Here is a 7,989-nt window from a genome sequence, read left to right on the forward strand (position 1 = left end):
TGTTCGCCCTGTGCCGGCAGAGCAACTGCGACGCCGAATTCAAGTCCCTCCACGTCTACAAGCGCATTGAAAAGTGCGAGAAGTGGGCGGAAGTCCGGCGCACCCTCGACAAGGCCAAGAAGACCTACAAGCCGGACGCACCGACCCCTGGCGCATCGGAAGGGCGGCCGGACGACAACAACGGTGCCAAGAAGGGGAAATATGTCGACGGCGGCTACCACTCGAGTGCAGGAGTCCATCGAGCACTGTCTCGCTGACGCGCAGGCCCGGGCCGTCCTTCATGAAGAGAAGACCGATGCACGATGGTCGGCGTTGATGTTGAGCAGCGCCGTCAAGCTCGACCTGCTCCGGACCAACGTCACCGCGAAGAAGAGAAACACTGACCTGGCTTTCCTGCGTGGCGGGGCAGACATGCTCCAGAGCACCGACGAGGCGGTCAAGGCGTGGTACTTGGCAGAGCGCGGTCTCATCCGGAACCAATTTCCCTCGACAGCGCCGCCGACACCGACGCCCACGCTGCCGCCGCCGCCAAGCCCATGTGATGACGCCTCCACGACGCCCAGCACCACCGAAGCCGCGCTGACACCGCCCAGCAGAGAATCAGCTCCGACACCGCCAAGCCCGTGCACGCCAACTCCGCCGACGCCTGGGGCAAAGCCCGCCGAGTGATGCGTTGCGCACGCGAACTTCTGCCGCTCTATTTTTTGTACGCCAAACTGTGACTTGCGATCGCCGGACTTGTGGTGTCTTTTGTGAGCGAGAACGACCAAGTTCGAATTTTCTGCATCTTGGTGGTGGCGCCTGGGGGCGTGACTAGGAGCTAGGTCACCCTCAGGGACCGAACTTGCGCCGGTTCACCCCCAGACCGCTCTTTTTTAGTGCCCTGAGTGCCCAAAGGAAAAAAAGGAAACTTCAGGTAGGCTGTTTGTGTGTACGACAGAGTCGAGCCCAATCTCCTCGGACTGAACTGGTTGAGCCTAACCATTCCCCTCCACGGTATCCCCCACCGCACGGACCCAACCAAAGACCTAGCGACCGCCATGGCGCCACCGCCGCCGGCGCTCCCGGACGAGCTCGTCAAGGAGATCCTCCTCCACCTCCCACCCAACGACCCCGCCGGCCTCCTCCATTCCTCCTTCGTCTCCAAGGCCTGGATCAGCGCCGTCTCTGGCCCCGGCTTCCGCCGCCGCCTGCATGAGCTCCACGGGGCAACCCCCGTGCTCGGCCTCCTCCATGACTAGGCCAGCGACCGCGCCCCCTGCTTCATCCCCACGATGGCCTCGCCCTTCTCCCTCGCCATCCCGGACGGCCGGTCCTGGCTGGCCCGTGACTGCCGCCACGACCGCGCCCTCTTCTTCCCCAAGTGTGAGGACGCCAAGGAACTCCTAGTGTGGGAGCCAATCACGAGCGCCCAACACCTCGTGCTTGTGCCCGCGGCGTTGGAGCGCGGCTACTTGGCTGTGGCCGTGCTCTGCGCGGCGGATGGGTGCGACCACAGCGACTGCCTCGAGGGCCCTTTCCGCGTGCTTTTTGTCTTCCCCGGCGGGTATGGCATGTCGGTGTGCGTGTACTTGTCGGAGACCGGTGCCTGGGGCGAGCCGGCCTCGACACACGGCGACTTAATGGTATACATACAACATTCCGAAGTTCTCGTCGGCAGCTCTCTGCTCTACTTCGTCTTCTACGACCACGAGGAGAGTGGGTGGATCCTGGAGTACGACTTCTCCAGGCAGTCCCTCACTCTGTTCAGCGCACCAGACAACCACTTTGGCCTGTATAATCTCGTTCTCGCAGACGACGGTGGGCTGGGAGTAATCCAACACGCACATCCGCATCTCAAATTGTGGAAAAGAGAGGCGAGTGATGGCACTGATGTGCGATGGGTGCTCAGCCGGGTCATCTCCCCGTGCAATTTGCTCCCAACTAGTGCTCACTTGGATGAAGGTTATAGAGTGCTAGTGGTGGGCTTTGCCGAGGGAGCAAATGTCATTTTCGTTAGTACATTGGCGGGACTCTTCACAATTGAGCTACAATCTGAGCAGGTGAAGAAGGTGTGTGATCAATGTAATTTCTGTAATGTGGTTCCAGTTGTCACCTTCTACACTCCTGTGGCCCGAGGCGACCACCAAAATCTGTTGACGTCAAAGCCTGGTGAGGAGGCAGGTGGTGAGGATGGTGTAGAGGAGGAGAAAACAGTAAATTAGGTGCAACAACTGGCCGACCATGGTTCCAATGCTATCAAGGAGGGGGACTTTGTCAACACTTTCGAAAGCATCCGCCATGACCACAATATCAGGTGAGGGCTCTAGTCCCAAACTCCTCCCCATTCCGAGCTACCCTGAAACATTTGTACAGATGTGATTGTGTATAAAAAGAACTCCCCCTTAGTTCAGTGCTCATTAAGATTAGCACCATGTGCCATTAGTTGCTTTGGGACTTTGTCTTTTTGTTCAGGAGATAAATTTAGAACAGCTTTAGATGTTTTAGCCTTTTAGGACGAAGTGGTTGCCAAGTGGTAAGAAGGTATTGTCTATTATTGTCCCTTTCTTTGGGCCAGTGGTGGTGCCAGGGGCCAGGGCTGCACAACTGTGTGGTGAAGTGCTTTATTTTCTTCGAAGTTTGCGTTGCTCTCTAGGTTTTTATATGCAATTTCACTTCTATGGAATAGTAACTTTTTGGATCAACCAGCCCCATAGTTTAAACGGGGCACAGCGATGCCCATCAGATAGTCATATATACACAGAAAATGGCCATGTGATTCTGCATATGAAAACTAGTAATAGTCTTGTTTGGGTCTTGGAAGGAACTGTTTGCTATTTGGACTTGCCTCTTGGATTCTCATCATCATTCCGTAGAAGACCGTTTATTCAATGCTGTTTTGCTAATAGTTATTGTTAATTGATAGTAGATGATGTTGAAAACGCTTTCATTTTTTAGAACACTTGTGCCATGGATTGACTATATCTTGAAGTTGTATCTGGTGCCATATGTCTGCCATTTTCTTTCTAAATTTATATAAGTACTCCCTCCGTAAAGAAATATAAGAGCCTTTGGATCACTACTTTAGTGATCCAAACGCTCTTGTATTTCTTTAAGGAGGGAGTATACTTTTATCTTTCACATCTATACTTGGAATAGCAATGCCAGTTTGAACATATATGGAACTAACTAAATAGTCTATATGCACAAGGTAGCTTTTACTACATATAAGAGAGTTCCTCTTTTCAACAATCATGTCTTACATGAATTATGCAATAATGTCAATAGTGGGTGTTAAATGAGCCAATTCATTATCATCATCATGTTATAATGATTAAGTTGGATCATTTAAGCGCTTGTATTTGTATCTTCCTGTTGCTATTTCTTTATGAGTTTCCAGTGGCTAAATAAAATTGATGGTAAGCACCAATGTGTTTTCCTCCTGTTAGGTTAAATACTGGTAATAGTCGTTTTTTAACATGAACACCGTCTTAGTCGTCAGGAAACTCAATAGCAAAAACAGAAACACTTGAAGTACTGTAAATAACCTTGGGGTTGTCGGCAGAGGCTTCAAATGTGGTAATGTCAGGGTTCAAATTGCAACAGATTGTTGAAATATGATTCAGCTAGATATAAAGCTCTGAAATCGCTAAGATATGCCTGACACATCGTACAAGATGTTTCTACTCTATTTTCATGTTGCCTCAGTGGTCAATACACATCTGTTGATGTCTATACAAGAAGCCAACATTTAATCTGTTAATTTTTGTCAATGCTATTGCAGTGTTTGCCATGTTCCATATTCAATTGCAATTGCTCTGAAAAGTCTCCATTGTTTGCTCTTTGCCATGATGACAGTCTTTGCATGTTCTTCTGCATGTGTCAAATGTTGCCTTTTATGTGAAGTTCACGTTTCATTGTGCTAGGATTATATTCCTCTTACATGAGTGTAGCTTTCTGTTTATATATCAGGTATTCAGTTCTACTAACATCTCAATCTGGTAGTCTAGTTTAGATTCCAGACTCAACTTTTTTATGATATATTGTAGTTGATGGAACTTTGACAAGAATTGAGGCACCAAAAGTAGTGATCCAAAGGCTCTTGTATTTCTTTAAGGAGGGAGTATACTTTTATCTTTCACATCTATACTTGGAATAGCAATGCCAGTTTGAACATATATGGAACTAACTAAATAGTCTATATGCACAAGGTAGCTTTTACTACATATAAGAGAGTTCCTCTTTTCAACAATCATGTCTTACATGAATTATGCAATAATGTCAATAGTGGGTGTTAAATGAGCCAATTCATTATCATCGTCATGTTATAATGATTAAGTTGGATCATTTAAGTGCTTGTATCTGTATCTTCCTGTTGCTATTTCTTTATGAGTTTCCAGTGGCTAAATAAAATTGATGGTAAGCACCAATGTGTTTTCCTCCTGTTAGGTTAAATACTGGTAATAGTCGTTTTTTAACATGAACACCGTCTTAGTCGTCAGAAACTCAATAGCAAAAATAGAAACACTTGAAGTACTGTAAATAACCTTGGGGTTGTCGGCAGAGGCTTCAAATGTGGTAATGTCAGGGTTCAAATTGCAACAGATTGTTGAAATATGATTCAGCTAGATATAAAGCTCTGAAATCGCTAAGATATGCCTGACACATCGTACAAGATGTTTCTACTGTATTTTCATGTTGCCTCAGTGGTCAATACACATCTGTTGATGTCTATACAAGAAGCCAACATTTAATCTGTTAATTTTTTTCAATGCTATTGCAGTGTTTGCCATGTTCCATATTCAATTGCAATTGCTCTGAAAAGTCTCCATTGTTTGCTCTTTGCCATGATGACAGTCTTTGCATGTTCTTCTGCATGTGTCAAATGTTGCCTTTTATGTGAAGTTCACGTTTCATTGTGCTAGGATTATATTCCTCTTACATGAGTGTAGCTTTCTGTTTATATATCAGGTATTCAGTTCTACTAACATCTCAATCTGGTAGTCTAGTTTAGATTCCAGACTCAACTTTTTTATGATATATTGTAGTTGATGGAACTTTGACAAGAATTGAGGCACCAAAAGTGGATTGACACCTCGAAGAAGGGAATGATGTTGAAGACATGGTATGAAGATAATGCAAGGCTGCCGAGGGTGTGGATTAATGTCCTAGGACTTGAAAAAACAATTTGTAGCTTCTACATCTAATAGTTCATGTACAACGATGTTTAACATTTGAACGGTTCAGATCTGTTTGATCTATGCCCCCTTCAAGGTCTTTATGAAAATTTAGTTTGATACATAAAACAAAGAAAAACTGAAGGAAACAAAACAGTCTGCCCAGAAGAACAGCTTTGTGTTTGATTTTTCCTGAAAAGCCGGGGGCTGGAATGAAAACCCTGAAGTGTATATAGCGGGTGCTTGTTGTTCCTCCTCTACATGGCAACTGTTGTCTTGTGTGGTCAGGTGAGATAGTGAAGCAGAGGCGGCATTGCCATTGAAGATGAAGGGATAGGAGCTACCGCTATCGGAGCCAGTACATCAGTTCTCACCTCCTCGGCTACTGCATCGTTGTTGCCCCCATCACTGTCAAGCTTTGGCAGGTTTTTGTCTTGCCTTTCATCTATTGGCGTCTCAGGTTATTGTTGGCTTAATTTCGTTAAGTTCCACCCTTCCCCTTCGGTGATAATTGTATGGTATGTGTCCCAACATGTGTTTTCTGACTTTTGACCTATATATTGACAATTGAAAATATTCTACGCGTGCATGCATGCCGACCCTTAGCAGCTACATACTCATCTCCTTTGGGGGTGGGCCAGCGGAGGTCGCGTCTCTCTAGCATGGCGCCGCTGGATGAATCCACACCGAAGGCCTAAGCTATCCCTGACGCTGGTGCTAGCGATTCTCAGCACAAATGCATGTGCGTCGACCTGTTGGCGTGATGTTGGCGATGAGGAGTTGGCCGCGCCAGGCAGCCACCCGTACGTGGCAATCAACGTGTACATGGCCAGACGTCAGAAAGCCGACGGTACTAGAATTTTAGTGGTTCAACCTGCTTCGGCAGCCAAGATGCTGCTTGTTTATTCAGTTGTATTCATAAGTTTTTCTCTAAAGCAAGATGAATTGTCTTAGTTCCTCGAAGAAAACATGAATTGTCTCATACATGCAGCAGTACACGATTGATGGTTGAAGATTGCCGAATATACAACAACCCAAAAAAATGTACCCATACATTCATTAAGTTTGCAAATATTTTAAAGGTTAGCCATCATAGTTCGTAGAGTTACATAAAACGTGAAGCAGACAATATCCTGAAGAGACTGCGAAACTCAACATAGATGCATCGTTTGATCCTTGACTCGTATCAGGGTGTTGTTGGAGCGGTGATAAAGGATAGCAATGTGAAATTCATTGCAACTACAAATGAAAAGGTTGATTCCTGTTATAATGCTTTTATAGTAGAGGTGCTATCCTTGAGGTTTGGTCTAACTCTTGCATATATGAGCGGATGCAATAAACTTGAGATCAATGCGGATAATACAGAAGTGATCACTACCATGAAAGAGGGGAGCTGGTCGTTTATTATTGAAAGTGCTATTTTTGATGACTTATATTTTGTGTCCTTAGAATTTAACTCATATAATTTATGAACACAGTTAAAGGGAAACCAACCATGTTTGTGCATGAATTGGCAAGATTGGCTATATTTTCCCCTCCTAAACTTTTGTTAGTCTACCCCCGAGGACATTGTCCGATGCTCGTAAACAATGCGACGGTTCTTATGAATAAATACAAGAGGATTGAAGTTTAAAAAAAGACATCGTGTCTCCAACACCCATAATATATGTAATGTTAGTGTAACCAACACAACTTTTAATAAAAGCTTCTGACCATTGGGCGGCTATACTAGGCGAACGATCTCCGTCTGATGGAACTTCTGTAAGTAACTTGTAATACTGCGATCTTCAACATCAAGTTACATGTGCAGGAGAAATAGAAGGAATAAATTCAATCATGCCTTCATCTTGTCCATTTGCAAGAACTCAATATGGAGTATGGCCCAAGTCCATATTTTCTAATCTGAGCAACCGGTCCATTAAAGAGACCATTTGAACAATGATAAAATGCAACACGAAGTCATCATCATGTCCCTCCCTTCCATATAAAGCCGGTACTGAGATTTTCACTGAGACCAGTGATTGGTCACCATATCTTTAAGCATATGTTGCTTCATATGCACCTCAACAATTGTAAAAAGTGTGTCTATGTACAATCTAGAACATTTCAGATAATAAGGTCACACAATTCACATCGCTAGCCACCAAAGAGATGCAATTAATTATTACTCCTTAATTGGTAGTACTACAATTAAACCAAGTTTCACAATCATTAATTGTGTTAGGATCATATGAATTCTCTTCATAAATAGGTAGTTAATGCACATGACTCAAATTATATTTTGGGATGAAAATCCAAGTATGGCATGAATGTAATAATTACCAGCAATGTCCTTGTGACAAGAACTTTCTTTGTCTTTTATTCTCATGTTTGAACTAGTATAGGTCGGGGTTACACATGATGGTACACATCACTTTATTTATCATCGTTACATTGAACACTCAATTGACTAAACAACGATGATCCGCCGGGATAGTACTATAGCTCTTCGTTTCCTTGGCCCCCGATGCCTATACCATTACTCCTGATGGTTGCTGTTGTGGATAAGGTTGCTGAGGTTGGTTTGTCTGCAGAGGGAATGGTTGTTGGGGTTGCTGGGGAATTATTTGTACTACTTGTTGGGGTTGGGGAGATGGTTGTTGTGGTTGCTGGAGGAACGGTTGTTGTGATTGACAAAGGAACGATTGTTGTGGTTGTAGAGGGAATGGTTGTTGGGGTTACTAAGGAACTATTTGTGCTGATTGCTGGGGAAATGGTTGTTGCGGTTGCAGCGGGAATGGTTGTTGGGGTTGCTGGGGAAATGGTTGTCGTGACTGGGAAAATGGTTGTTGGG

At 44.9% G+C, this 7,989-nt stretch overlaps 1 pseudogene; it reads left to right on the top strand.

Moving 5' to 3' along the window:
- The first annotated feature begins 1,040 nt into the window (after positions 1–1,040).
- LOC125532452 lies at positions 1,041–2,300 on the top strand (annotated as a pseudogene).
- Positions 2,301–7,989: the final 5,689 nt, after the last annotated feature.

The sequence above is a fragment of the Triticum urartu genome, unplaced genomic scaffold (assembly GCF_003073215.2).
Source record: "Triticum urartu cultivar G1812 unplaced genomic scaffold, Tu2.1 TuUngrouped_contig_9967, whole genome shotgun sequence".
NCBI classification, from domain to species: domain Eukaryota; kingdom Viridiplantae; phylum Streptophyta; class Magnoliopsida; order Poales; family Poaceae; genus Triticum; species Triticum urartu.